General features: G+C 33.0%; 1 long non-coding RNA gene across 1 annotated transcript; it reads right to left on the reverse strand.

Moving 5' to 3' along the window:
* Window positions 1-5,840: 5,840 nt before the first annotated feature.
* On the reverse strand, window positions 5,841-8,114 carry LOC141652193 (uncharacterized). The gene is made up of 3 exons (XR_012547020.1): window positions 8,020-8,114; window positions 7,814-7,921; window positions 5,841-6,066 (listed from the first exon to the last, which is right to left on the reverse strand). It is a non-coding gene; the product is annotated as an uncharacterized LOC141652193 (long non-coding RNA).
* Window positions 8,115-14,740: the final 6,626 nt, after the last annotated feature.

Consider the following 14,740-nt stretch of genomic DNA (forward strand, 5'->3'; position numbering starts at 1 on the left):
GTGACTCTAATTCCAAGCATCACAAAGTTTAGGTTGCAGTTTGTAAGGTTAATTGTGTTAAATAGTTTACCTTATTAAACTAGCTAGTTGTTTTAAGTTAATCTAATTATTAGTTAAATATTGATATGTTGAGTTATCATCTCAACCTACAGTTTGTATTTAGGGCTTGTAAGTGCCGGTTTCGGTGGTGTTGTTTGTAATGTATTTTGAAGCTGGTTAGAATCTGCATTCGCGTTGATAGTTTTATTGTCAGCCTATAATATACCGATGGCTCAATTAGCCAAAAATGATGACCCGATAATGAATAAACTTACTGGTGAATAGGCTTGAGATGATTTGCGAGCTGCGACCTACTAATGGCTTGAACATTTCTGACTGCTCTATTAACATGCTCGTAAGACATAATCTCAGATGCACTTAAAACATAATACTCGTGTATGACGGAGAACATTATAGAACATAACTAATAACTAAGTTTGAATGAAGTTAATTTTAGGCAAATAAGTGGAAAATAGTCTAGTAGGGAACTTCTACCCATAGAGGTAAGGTGGATTTGCTACGACATGACTGACCTTTATAAAATTTGTCGATTTTCCAACCTAAGCTCAGATCATGAAAACCCATGACACGCACACCTTGGAATCTCGCTATTGGTCGATGGATTTTAGGACAATGGAAATTTGGAAAACATGTAAAGGTATGTTTCAGAATCTCACTGTAACGAGTTTCAGTTACGCTCTATGACATGGTCACGAAAGGCCGGACAATCGAATTTATTAGGGTGTTCGTGATATTCAAGCCAACTTGGGGACATAAATTAGCTAACCACGGAAATTAAAGAGAAGTACCTCCAGTGTGCAAGCCCGTCATCGTCTTTGCTCGGTGGCAACAAGAGAGACACGCTCGTGCCATCATCATCATTGGTCTGATTACGTGTGGTTGATGTCTTAGGCAGTTCAACGGACAAAACCTTATTGTTATAGAGACTGTATAGCCGACGCGTCTACGTACATGGTGGTTCGGCAAGTAATAACCATTGAATTTGTGTTGATGACGAATCGTTTTGCTGTTTTCAGTGTTTTTCTCCAATAATCACTACAACCTCTTCCAAATACATCGTCAAAATCTTCGTAAAATTCGACTCACTCGCCAATTTTCTTCCATAATGGTAGAACATTCCAGTTTTCCATGTATTATTCTTCTAGCTAAGCAATGCAATTTGTATGTTGGTTATATATAATAGACTATTTTCCACTTATTTGCCTATATTAACTTCATTCAAACTTAATTAATATAAGCAAATAAGACATAATCTCCAATATATACTTATTATTTATATTTAAGTAATTTAGTTAATTTTTAGGAAAGATAAATTATTGATCACTTATGGAACAATATCCATATTTGATATGCTTGAGAATAAATTTTCCTAAATTAAAATTTGGTAATTTAACTTTGGATCTCAATCCTTTTAGACAATGAACATGTTTTCATCATTTCATGTAGTTCACATTAAAAATAAAAAAATATGCTAAACATTTGCCAATTCTGTAGATTTTAACCAATTTGCTAAAAGTTTCTAAGTTTGAAACTATAAATTGTTTATACAATTGAAAACAAGAGCAATATGACACTAAGATTGCCTCTTTTAGGAGGCCATTGAAAATAATAATGTTATGTTATACTTAATAAAGAACTTGAATAATATACAAAGTATTAGTTTATGAATTTAAAAATGAAGGTATCATTTAACTTCTGTTTTACATTAGAATTAGTCGTTTTTAATGGTATATCGTATATATACAAAACGCTGTTTTATATTAGAATTTGCTAGAATTTGCATATATCAAAATACATCTTTGAATGATAGACCTGACCATTGCAAGGAACAGTCGGGTCGAGTCTTAGTTGGGTCAATTTGGTTAGGGCCGAAACGTATGTATTATACTTTGTATAGGTTAGGGTCTAGTTAGACTTAGCAAAATTGACCCAGCCTAAATGACACAACCTGGCCCAACACCCGAACTCGACCCAATATAACCCAAATGACACGGACTCAAAATGACGTTGACTGAACTCTTGGAAATGTGAAATTAATCTAACTTGAACTGAACCAACTCAAATCTTGGCCCGATTGACCCGTTTACTAGGTCTAGGTCTAATTCAAGAGAATTCAAATCGATTTTGTCAGTTTGGTTGCGTCATACTTTTAGTGAATCAATTCATGTTTGGAGTATAATACGTTGTTTTAGGTCATTTTGGCTCACCCATGGTTATAATACCAGATTTTATTAATAATGTGACTAAAAAAAGGTGAGTTTTAGAATAATAAATTACCTGGTATATTTATAAATTGCATTTGATAATTTTTTGTTTGTATTTATGTGCATATAATACCAGAATAATTACCTGGAGTATGTGCATATAATACCATATGTGAATTCAAATTAGTTATTTCCAATTATTTTGGGTCAACTTAAAATAATTCTAATCTGATCATTGTTAGGCCGAGTGGTTTTAGATTGGATCATTTCAGGTTGAGTAATCAAAGCTCGCATTTGAATTAAGGAACGAAAAATTTTAGATGGCTGGCTGTAAATCAATCCAAAAATTTCAAATGTTTTCATTCAGGAAGGACGGTATACTTAGTATTTTATCAGTTGATTAACGTTTACTAATAACGGTTGGCTTGCTAGAAGCTTGACGTTATTATCATACTGATGGCGGTGATCAACTGGTCCCTAAAAGTCACACCTAAAGGATGTGTTTGAGAGATGTGATTATATGAAAATATAATCACATTGATGCCTTATATGAGTAAAAGGTTAGTCCATGTATTTGACTAAAAGGTTAGTCAATGTGATGATGAGTCGATTATTTAATACAATTAAATAATATCAGCTGAGACGAATTAATTGTTAATTCGTAAACTGAATATAAACTGTTATATTTAATTATTGTATATAATGTTAGCTTAAACGAATTAAGATGTTAATTCGTAATTAAACATAAACGGTTATATTTAATTAGCAAATTATAAATATGCGATATTTATAGTTAATGTATATATTATACGAAATTGTCATAATAAATGTTGACAGACCGGTATTAATAAATCGACTACAAACTGTTGTGTGTGGACTTATTAATACATGACGACATAAATGACAATTGATAATTATACACATTCTATACAAATATGATAACAACCTAAAATAAGAAGATTTTCTTCTTATTTTTCGGTAGTTACACGGTTCAAGGAGAGAGAAAAATAAGAAGAAAAATTCTTCCCCTCTTTTCTCCTTTTTACGGTTATAATAGGTGAGAGGGAAGATTTTTTTACTTACTTGTTTTTCCCTCCTATTCTCATCACAAAAAACCCTAAAAAAATTATTTAGGAATTAGGGTTCCTTTTCTAGCAAAAAGGGGGCATTTCTCAGAGCATTTTGGGTGCAACGATTAGGAGAATATCGATCTCGATATTTGTTCTTAGGCCAAATTGCTAGGACTGAAGGTTAAATCTAATCTCTATTCTTTTGTTTATGCAATTCGTTTATGACTCGTAATTTCATATTTCATAATTTCGTTATAATCCGAAATTTTCTTGATGAAATATACCGATATTTCCCACAAGTGGTATCAGAGCATAGGCCACGAAATTATTTTATATGATTTTCATAAATGGATTGAAAAAAAAAAAAAAAAAATTCTTTCGGCCGCACCATTTTTTTGCTGAGAGGGTTTTCTGTTTTTTATGCCTTGTTTCCATTTTGATTTATTGATATTGTTGTTTTAATATGTTAAGATGATAATATGATAAATTTGTAGATGTTTTGATTTAATTAGAATTAAATTGAAATTGTTTTGATTGATGATGTTCATTTGTTTTTGCTATATAGTTTTTGGCACACATGATTTTAAATTGTTGTTTAAGAATCATGATTCATTAATTTAATAATGTTCAAATCAATTGTGATGAATCAAATATTCAGATAATCGATTTAATCATGATTTAGATATTCATTTTTAAGAGGTTAAATTGAATTATCTAGTTTGGATCTATGTTTAAATTAAAAGTTGATGATTATGTCAATCTTGTTATACTAGCAACTTTAAACAAATTGTTCATATAAAAAGGGGTTGTTTTCTCGAAAAAGAAAAAAAAAACTGTTTTTCTTTTTTTAGGGCATGAATGCCGAGAGCAATTAAAAAAAAAAAAAAAAAAAAAAAAAAAAAAAAAAAAAAACTGTTTTTCCAAATTTTTGGGCTGATTGCCGAGAGCAGAAAAAAAAAATTTCGGTTTTTGTTTATTTTGGCCAATAATTATTATACATTAAATCTATAATGTATGATTGTTTGTTGTGAAAAGGTTCACAAATTTTAGATACTCAATTATTTTAAAGTGGTTTAAAATGATGTTAGATTAATTCACATTACAAGTTAATGTGTATTAATATTGGAATTAATGTGAGTAATTGAGGAATTGTCACATAATTTTGATCATTTAAATAGGTGGTTTGGATAAATTACTCTACATAATTAAGGAATTATGTCTTGAATGATTAATTTATTGTTGATGCATTTTATTTAGTTGAATGAATCGTTGAATGGTTTATTTACGTATTTTTGCAATCGGTTGTAATTTGTATTACCTAGTGTGGCCTTAGTTGATTATGTTTTCGTAATGATGGAAACATAATCTTGATGTAATTTTGAGATCTCGAATCTCCTTTAATTTTTTTTAGTATTATGTTTTTGAAATTAGAATGTAAATAGGTTTATTTTGTAATTTATTAATTGTAATTTTGAGAAGACTAAAGATGGAGATTGGATTGCTCACTCCCGCTACATGGACCAAGATAGAACATCACGACAAGCTTATAGGGTCCTAGGAAGGATTCCAAAGTTGTATTTATGTTCATTTTGGTAGATAGGCCACACTAGGACTTTGTTTTGTTTTACGTTTTTTCATTATTATTGCTTTTCTTCGCTTGATAGTTAGTGCATCATATTCCGTCTAAACCAAACCACCTACTTATATACATGAAAATTGACTCATATAGTTTGGATGTTAGTTATCATGGACATAAAGATGTCACACTATTTTAAGCCATCATCTTAGTTTATTCATTCTCGCATGCTAGATATTAGTTCACTTAAAATGAATTAAAATAAAGTTGATGGGATCTTCCTCTAAAACTAAAATTGAGACTAGTCTTTATAGGCCAAACATCTATGAATCCCTCCTTCGTCGGTAGGCATATAGGACCTTACTCTCCATATGACCCCTTCTACGTTGGGTGAGTAGTTTGTGTTGACTTATTTTACCTCAACATTATAATCCGAAGAGTTTCTCGAGATTATGATGGATTATAGATAGAATTTACAGAAATTTATCAACCAAGAATTCTAAAAGTAGAATTAGCCAAGAGGTTGGCTTATCAATTTACAGATAATTGAGTCTTGGGATCATTTATATAATTCTTGAGGGAGGTCAATTGTATAAATGCTTGAGTCTTCGCATTATAACAGTTTTGCATTAGACTTAAATCATAACGATGAGTATGCTTATTATATTTTTCTTCTTCTTTTCGCAGTGTAGAATTCGTTTTATATTGATAATACTTCTTACAACAAATGGCTGGAAATAATGATATCCTTATGCCAAGTGCCACACTTGCACGCGTGTGACACCCTTGATATTTAGCGTTATCTAACTACTTAAATGCGTAATTTCTACAGAAAAACTGGTAGGATATGTTTGTAAATGGTTCAACTAGTCCAAAACCTGCAATTTCCAAAAAACTTTTCTAACTAAACCATTCACAACCAATTCCAACTCAAGAAGAGTGTCAAAAACCCTGCAACAACTGATAAACTAATTTACATACATAGCTTAAGACGCGGAAATATAAAGATACAAACCAAAAATAGAAAGGGAGACATATGTCCCTTCAAATTATATACAAACCAAAAGTGTAAAAGGTTTACTAATAAAATAGCCAAAACTAGGTCCAAGGTTCCTTGCTCACTAGCCGTCTGTGACCCCAACTAAGCATCAACAACCTGTCAATCGCATTTTATACAAACACGAAAGCCACAATTCAGTGGGGAGTAACTTCGAGTCCTCCCAGCCACGAATCGTCAAAATTAATGTAACATGTAGTGTAACATGTAAACAATTTGATAAACCCTTTACTTATCATGTATTCTAACAAATGACCCCTAAACTGACCCAACTAACTATCATGTGAATCATATAACAAATTGTAATCCAAACTCTATCAACCATAGCCGGCTTGCATCTCACCTTCTATGATTCATAGAATCATCAAACAAGAAAGGGCAATATATCAAAGACAGGCATAAGTTCTTAGCACCGTCAATAGTCACTTTGTAACTCAAGTCTATACCACGAGGTAGGGAAGGTAATCGAACCGGTATCTTGGCTCAGCGGTTACTATTAAGAAAACATGGCCAAGAGACAACACAACCCTAGCCTAAAATCAAGAGACCTAGACATGCGGATACACACCACCGCACCCAAGACTCACAACTTTTTTTAAAACAAAGTGAAGTGAGTACCCTAAGGACACCACCGAAGGGTCGGCTAGTACTTAAGCTGACCCCATACTATCAAAATTAGTACCTGAGGTCATGCCCCAACTTGGATAAACATCCACTAGTCAGGAACACAAAGGCTATCAAGCGGTGAACATATACTCGTCAGAGACTATAAAGACCTATCTATGATGAAGGCCGAAATACTCACCTAGGACCTAGTCACAGCTAGTCCCAGCTTGAATATTTTAGCCCACACCACCCAAAACTCACCACACAAGTCAAGTAAGACACCCACTTAACCTTAAGAGGGCAAAAAGTCCTACTTACCAACCTAAATGCTAACATTCTATCATGTGAAAGGCTATATAAATATCTATTTACAGCATACAATCCAACAGTTCCTCAATAAGAATTCACTACTAATTTCCAATCCTAGCAGTTATAACAATATAAAAGGCTTTAGGGGAAACTAGGGCCATTTCTACAAAATAAGAAGCTATTTAAATTCAACTAACTAAATAAGAAGCTATTTAAATTCAATTAACTACACATGTGAAATAGAGATATAATAAATGGCCTAAAACAAGAAAAAGGCCGATTATCTAATTCATTCAACCAAATTTTTACCCGCAACCCTGACCCGCGACAGTGCAGGTCAAATTTGGTGACCAATCACTCAATTAACTGACATCGCATCAGTCAAAGGGACTAAGGCTCAGTTTTCGGCACAATCAACAAAACATTTCAATTATAGCTATAAAATTCATTTTGTAAATTATCCTAACATGTGATAATTGTCAATATAACATAATTTTTCTACCATTAGCATAACTTTTAGCTACTTTTGTGATTCTCTTAACAACTTTAACCATGTATACTCATTCTATTTATATCCGTGATGAACCTAAAATGACGGACAAAGCATGGAAAACCGCGAAACAAGCAACGGACCGACCCGGGCCAACCCCAAGACCGGTCGGGCTGCCGTGGGCCTGCCGGCTGCTGCCGGGCCCGCTGCCGCACCATTTCTTCTCTTTTTTTTTTCATTTTTATACATTATAAGACCGTCTGAAAATTAATTAATCGTCCCCAATTCAACTTTGATAATTTAAACTACCAAAAGGCACAAATTAAGCTTGCATGCAACTAAGTTTAACATGTGAAAATTACTACCCAACAAAAATTCACCAAACATACAAAAATCAAAAACATGTGACGATCTTTCGTCGAGTAACTCGAAATATGTTACCTTAAGCTAGAAAATGAGCAATTAGTCCTCAAAACCGAAACCCTAACCACAACTAACCGCTATCCTCTACAATATACGAGTCCCCGAACTCGTCTTCCAATCCTTCACCTAATTTAACAATCAAAAACACAAAAATTAAGCACAAAACCAAAATCACCGAAATTTGGTCTTAAAAGAACTTAATGAAAATTGAAATTAGAACATACTAAGTTGTAGATCGTGGCGAGGGGATTCCGGAAAGGTAAATTATGCGAAAAACGGACAAGAAACGAAGATTTTGTGACGATTTTGCTTGAGTTTTATGTTTAATGGTATTTTTTGGAGATGTTAGGGATGAAGATAAAAAAAAAACCAGAAAATTGAAGGGAAATGGGGGCTGGTGCGCGTGAAGGAGAAAGGAAAGGAGAAAAGTACGTACGGAATTTTTAGTCGGGATTTTTAACGAGTCGGTTTTGACTCGTTTCAATAATAATTAAATCCGTAAGTCAAACGCAAATTCCGTCAAGTCCAAAGTCTTTAAAACACGAGATTACAATAAAATTGAGTATTCATACGACCCATTTCCAAATTCGTTTACCCAACGTTCAAACGAATTGTCATTTTCCCCCCGATACGCCCTTATTTCGAAATAAAAGATTTTACACGGTTTAAACTATTTTTAACATTTCAAAACTATCAAAATAAATACTTTTCTTCAAAATATAATAAAATTATATTTCTTTGTATTATTTTTACTTTAAATACATTATTGTCAAATTTTACTTGATTAATTAATTATTTTCGAAATATATTAACGGTCCGAAATTTACGGGGCGTTACAAAGCGAGTCCTGGCTCAAAACTTTCATGGACCACATGAATCAGTCCACACGACTGAAGAATGACGGGTCCAACTTTGCGGACTGGGAGGCATCATTACGGAATGCTGCCATTGCTGACGGTAAGCTCAAGTAATTAACTGAGCCAATACCGCCAAACCCAGGCCCCAATGCAAGAGCTAACGAGTCACTTGCTTATAGTGACTTCATCATGGAAGCGGGTGCGATAAATAACGTACTCATTTTTGCAATGGAAACCAATTTTCAAAGACGCTTCATAGCCCAAGGTGCAAACAAGATTTTCACCACGCTCACTAATGAGTTCTCAAAAGCACCGAGAATCGTTACTTATGAGCATACCTGTCGCTTCTTTGATGCGAAACTCCAGAAGGGCCAACCGGTTAGCCCACACATTCTTAACATGATTGAGAATGTCGAGAAACTGGAGGCACTTGATTGCAAAATCAGTGAGAGCATAGTCATTGACCGTATGCTTCATTCACTTCATGATGGTTTTGCCCTTTTCAGGGCAAATTACTACACGAATGACATGAAGAAAAGTCCTCATGAGCTACACTCACTTCTCGTACAGACCGAGAAGGATATGAAATTGAGTGGGAGCATGAAGCAAGATGTTCTCATGATTTCCAACAAGAATAAGGGTAAGGGCAAAGCTCACGGCGACCTAACTGTAGGAAAGCCAAAGTTTAAGAAGTCAGGAAACGGTAAGAGTGGGCCTGGTGAGACTAGTGGCTCACAAGGCAAGGCAAAAAGCAAGGACGGTAACGTTGAGTGCCACCATTGTCACAAGACTGGACATTGGAGGAGGAACTGTCCCGTGTACCGTGAGGACATAAAAGCAGGCCGCGTCACTCCTGTTGGTATGTCATCTTATATTCATATGATTGAGATTAACCATGCAAGTTTGAAAACTTGGGTACTTGATCTTGGTTGTGGTTCTCATCTGTGTAATCATTTGCAGGGCCTAAAAAACATCACACCCCTCGCAAAGGGTGATGTGGACCTGCGAGTCGGGAATGGAGCAAGAGTTGCTGCACTCTCAATGGGAACATACGTAATCCAGCTCCCGAGTGGTTTTGAGTTATATTTATATAACTGTTACTATGTACCCAGTTTATCTAAGAATATTATTTCTGTTTCCGTACTTGATAAAGACGGTTTTTCATTTTCAATAAAGGACAATAGCTGTATTTTCTCTTTTAATGAAATGGTTTATGGATGATTTCCATGAATGGAATTTATATCTTAGATCAAACCACGTAAATATTACATGTGAATAATAAGAAATTAAAGGTTGGTGACAAAGATCAAACTTATCTATGACATTGTCGAATGGGACACATAAATGAAAAACGTGTAAAGAAACTCATTGAGAATGGGACTATCTCCACATTTGATTTCTCATCGTTTGGCACGTGTGAATCATGTCTTATCGGCAAAATGACTCGAATTTCCTTCAAAGCTGTTGGAATGCGCATTAATGACCTATTAGGACTCATACATACTGATGTATGTGGACCTATGTCAATCACCGCAAGAGACGGCTATAGATATTTTATCACTTTCACGGATGATTTGAGTAGATATGGATATGTCTACTTAGTGAAGCATAAAAGTGAGTCTTTTGAAAAATTCAAGGAATACCAGAATAAGTTTGAGAACCAACTGGGAAGAATGGTTAAAGCACTCCGTTCAGATCGTGGTGGCGAATATCTTTCAAATGAGTTTGATCAACACCTTAAAGACTGTGGAATAGTTTTACAGTTAACTCCACCTGGAACACTTCAATTAAATGGTGTGTCCGAACGGAGAAATCGAACACTACTTGATATGGTTCGATCCATGATGAGTCACACGGTAGTACCTGATTCATTATGGGGTTTTGCTCTTTTGTCAGCTGTTCTTATACTTAACCGAAGTCCGTCTAAAGCTGTCGACAAGACTGTTGGAGTAGTGTCCTCCACAATGAGTGCGTTTACATATTAAATCTCGTAAAAGGAATATCAGGGATTTATTTATTTATTTGTCAGCTGGTCATCGTTAATCGGTAATGATTGGCTGACTAGAGTTTGACATTACTGTCGTGTGACGGCGGTGATCAGCTGATCCCTTTAGGTCACACCTATAGGATGACGCCCAAATAGAATAAATTAATTATTTGTATGAGATACGAGATAATTAATTCCTTGTATTATTTGACTTTTAGTTAGTCACGTAAATGTATTATTTGATGACGGGTTACGAACTCGGGACAAGGAGATTTATTATTTAATTATGTGATATTTAAATAATAAATAATTAGAATTTATTAATTAATTGTTAATTAATTAATTTTATGCGATACTCCCTCCATTCAACTCCACAAGGCCACTTTCTTTTTTCACGTTTGCCAACGCGTGTTTTACGCGGTAAATATCAGTAGCTACGTATTTGCAAAAATTATAAAAGTTGGATATTTTTAATGTACTCGTAAAAACAAATCAAACAAGATCCCACATGAATATATTTTCACTTACGTATTGAGAGAAAATTGATAGTGAATACTCACTTGTGAATAGTGTGTAAAATAGAAAATGCCCTTGTGGAGTTGAATGGAGGGAGTATGTGTTTTTGTTTTGAGATGGAATTAATTAGCTATTTAATTTTTACAAGAGGTTGTAAAATTAGCTAAGTGGGATAATATTGACACATTGTATGTTGATAAAATGGTCTTATGATTACTTAATGGTTAAGTAGTTATTGGTAGTTAATTTGTATTATTTAAGTGTTAAATAATTAAATTAATATTTAATTATGTAAGATAATTAAATATAAGACTTATAAGCATTTGTGGGGCAAATGTCGAAAACCGAAATGGACTCAAATATGTCCACTTGACCGATTTTTTGAGAGGACAACAAGTGTCCATTAAGTGGCAATTTCCACTTAGTTTTGTTCCCAACTTTTGCCTATAAATACCCACTTAATCACACCATTTCTTATGTTGGAAAAATTTGAAGAAATTCTTGGTCCTTTTGTGTGCTTTGGCCGATTTACCTTCATCACCAAGAGACCAACTTTTCTTCTTATTTTGTTCATCATTTTCATCAAAAAACACATATAAAAACTAACTAATAATATTATCTATTACATCAAATATACAAAAACAAAGTTACTACTACATTTACCTAGTTAGTATTTTTAGTAGTTGTTTTGGGTTAATCTTGGGTGCCACCAAAGGAGATTACCTATATTGGTAATTGGTGTTCTTGGAGGATCATCCAAAGTTGAATAGCTCAAGAACTATAAAGGTAGGAGACCTTTGTAGTGCCCATATTTGCCTTATAGCAATGTAAGGAACTTTTGTCTTAAGATGGTTTAATACCATCTTTTATACATTTTATTTGCATGCATGTAGATTTAGACCACATTAAATTAATTTGTAATTTTAATATCATAAGATGAGTATTAATTTGGTCTAAATAACTAACAAGTGGTATCAGAGCATTGTTAAATACATGCATGTTGTCTTAAGACGATTTTAGTAATTTATGAGATAAATTAATAAAATTGATATTATGTTACTAAAATTCGTTTTATCACATAATATGGTCTTGCATGTAAATAATCTGGTCTTAGGATGATATGGGACGAAAAATTTGATTTTTGTTAAATTTTTCCACTTTTTATAACTTAAAATGGCATAAAATTGAGTAAAAATGCATTAAAATTAATTCAGAGTTAATTAAAATTGATTGCATGTTAAAAAAACTCTCTCTAAAAAACCCTAGCCTCCATCAAATTATACAAGGGGCTCCATCGATTATCAATCGATCGATGGTAAGCCCCAAAATTGTTTCAAATTTTAATCAATAGTATGCATACCTATTTTCTATTCAATAAGTGTCTCCCTTTTGGTGAGAATCGTTTTTCCATCCCTTATTTCGGGGGTTTTCCATTTATTCGTGGTTTTAGTTTCATCGGTAATATCGTCAGGAGTAGTTCGTTGATGGTTTGCAGCGTGTTCTTTCAAAGGGTAAAAGTGATTTGTCAACAATCTTTGGAACCAGTCAGAGGTAAATTTTATCTCATAAATCAAACGAAGGATCCCCTCAAAAGCTACATGAAGATAGCGATAATAGGACGAGCCGAATTGTCAGATGCTGTTTTGAGATCCCTAGTTTATAAGAAAATTATTTTTCTTTGGTTTCCATTAGATTTGTTTTCGATTATAGTTATTCTTTGTAAGTGCCGTATGGCGTTCTATTAATGAATTGTTCTTTTCTCAAAAAAAAAATTGATTGCATGTTAATTTTATGCATATTTATTATGAAATAACCACATGCATGTTCTATTTATGAGAAAAATATAAACTTTAAATTATTGTGATTAATTTAGGTAGTTTATTGATTTTTATTTGATAAAAATTGGTAAATAATAATTATTTTGCAAATAAATATTGATTTAATTTTAGGGCTCGAAATTTTTGAATTTTTAGCTCCTGGAAATTGTTCCAAAATGTACAAAATTTTATTTTAAGTCATTTCAATTTTTATGGTTTGATTTAGAATTAAATCGTAAAAATTGTCGCTTTACCGATTAAATTGTGAAATCGTTTTAAATAAATTTTAAAAACAAAAATTTTCACTTGCATGGCATTTTTGGTGTAAGACCAGAATGTTCATGGCTTTGAAATTTATTTTTCCATAAATTTTTAAATTAAATGGAATTTTTGTATGATAATTGTGAGTTATTATATCATTTTTTGTCATAAATGTGTTTTAATTCCCATATAAATTCAAGATAATTGTTGAGAATAATTATTTTGATATTAGACCAGGTCAGTATGATGAGTAAGTCTTAAAATTGTTTTAAGAATTGATTATGAATTTTTATTGGTAAAAATTCCGTCAAAGCAAGCTCAAATGATCGTTGTTGGTAAGTTAGACGATTTGGCATGTCATTTTTCATAATGCATTTTATTATTCATTTAGATGAATGGTTTTTTTTAGAATTATAATTATGTAATTTTTCCTAATATGGCCATAGGTAGAAGTTGGTATTTCCCGAAATGTAAGGGAATATCGACTTGTTTTGTAATTAATTGCGATTTTCAGACGCCTAATTTGTAATTAATTAATAGTTTTAATTTTAATTTTATTACAAATTGTATAATAGGGTATTGTTATGTAATTTAATTATTAGTAATTAGATGAAGCATCTAAAGACGGAGTTTTCATGAAGACGGTGTTTTCGGAAAGGCGTTCCGAAATCCTAAAGAAGGAGGCTAATTTGTGAAGACTCAAGGGACCAAGGAGTTGGTCTCCGAAGTGTAATAATTTTAGTTAATTAGATTAACTAGGTGGCCATATTATGACTTGTTTGTTTTAATTCATTTATGCATTCATGCCAAATCGTCACTACATGTTTTCTTTTTGTTGTTATCGATTTAATCGTCTAGCATTCACTAATTTTGTTCACTTAAAAGTGATAGACAATTAAATTGATAAGATCTCTCACATTTGTTTAAAATTGAGATTAAGCCTTACCAAATAATAGCACCTATGAATCCCTTCTTCATTAGAGGTAGGTTCGGATCACCGAGGTACACTCTTTTTACGTTGGGTAATAAAGGTTATTACACGTGAAAATTGGTTGGACTCAACGGGATAAATATGGGTTGAATCGGTCCACCGTGCCCATATTTATTCTGGGGCTAAAAGATAGATTTTAAGAAAATCCGTCAACCAAGAGTTATAGTAGTAGAATCAGTCAAAGTTGTTGACTCACCAAATTTATATAAATATGGGTTGAATCGGTCCACCGTGCCCGTGTTTATATAAAATTGGATCTTGGAATCATTTATATAATTCAGTGGGAGATCATTATATAAATGGGAACTTGTTAAATAGTTTCACAAGTTAAATATTTCTAGACGATAAATGTTAATCTTTCCTTTATTTCCTTTGTAGTAATCACGATGACTTCTACTAGTGAAACCGCCACCATAGCTAGAGATTCATGGCTACGTTCTTTTATGGACAAATATGTATTAAAAGCCGACGGTAGTAATTTTAAAGATTGGGAGGAACAACTTCGATTAGCTGCCG

Source organism: Silene latifolia, chromosome 4 (genome assembly GCF_048544455.1).
Source record: "Silene latifolia isolate original U9 population chromosome 4, ASM4854445v1, whole genome shotgun sequence".
Lineage (NCBI taxonomy): Eukaryota > Viridiplantae > Streptophyta > Magnoliopsida > Caryophyllales > Caryophyllaceae > Silene > Silene latifolia.